Genomic DNA, 294 nt, shown 5'->3' on the forward strand with positions numbered 1-294 from the left:
GGGTTGATTAAAAGATTCACCAATATTTCGTGGCTCAGCATCAGTGTGAGCCAAAAGGAGGGGGACACCCCCCACCAAAGGCAGCCGAGGAGCTGCGTCCCTATGGGGCCCTGGGCAGCTGGAACGGAAACCATTGCTGCCACTGGGATGGAAATGCAGCCACTGCTGGGAGCGATGGCCAGCTGGACACCGGCCAGGGCTCGAGAAAAGAACGGTGGGGAGGAAAATCAGGGCAGGAGCTGCTGAGGAACAGGGGTCCTGTTGTTGGGGGGCTGGGGGAGGACTGGCTGCGCT

The 294-nt window shown here is 60.5% G+C and overlaps 1 protein-coding gene across 1 annotated transcript in view; it reads right to left on the bottom strand.

Annotated features, from left to right (window-relative positions):
• The window catches only part of MICAL1 (microtubule associated monooxygenase, calponin and LIM domain containing 1), a 9469-nt gene that overhangs the window by 4514 nt on the left and 4661 nt on the right, over window positions 1-294 (bottom strand). The gene's annotated exons all lie outside the window — the stretch shown is intronic.

This window comes from Buceros rhinoceros, unplaced genomic scaffold (assembly GCF_000710305.1).
Source record: "Buceros rhinoceros silvestris isolate BGI_N320 unplaced genomic scaffold, ASM71030v1 scaffold21559, whole genome shotgun sequence".
In the NCBI taxonomy this organism is placed as follows: domain Eukaryota; kingdom Metazoa; phylum Chordata; class Aves; order Bucerotiformes; family Bucerotidae; genus Buceros; species Buceros rhinoceros.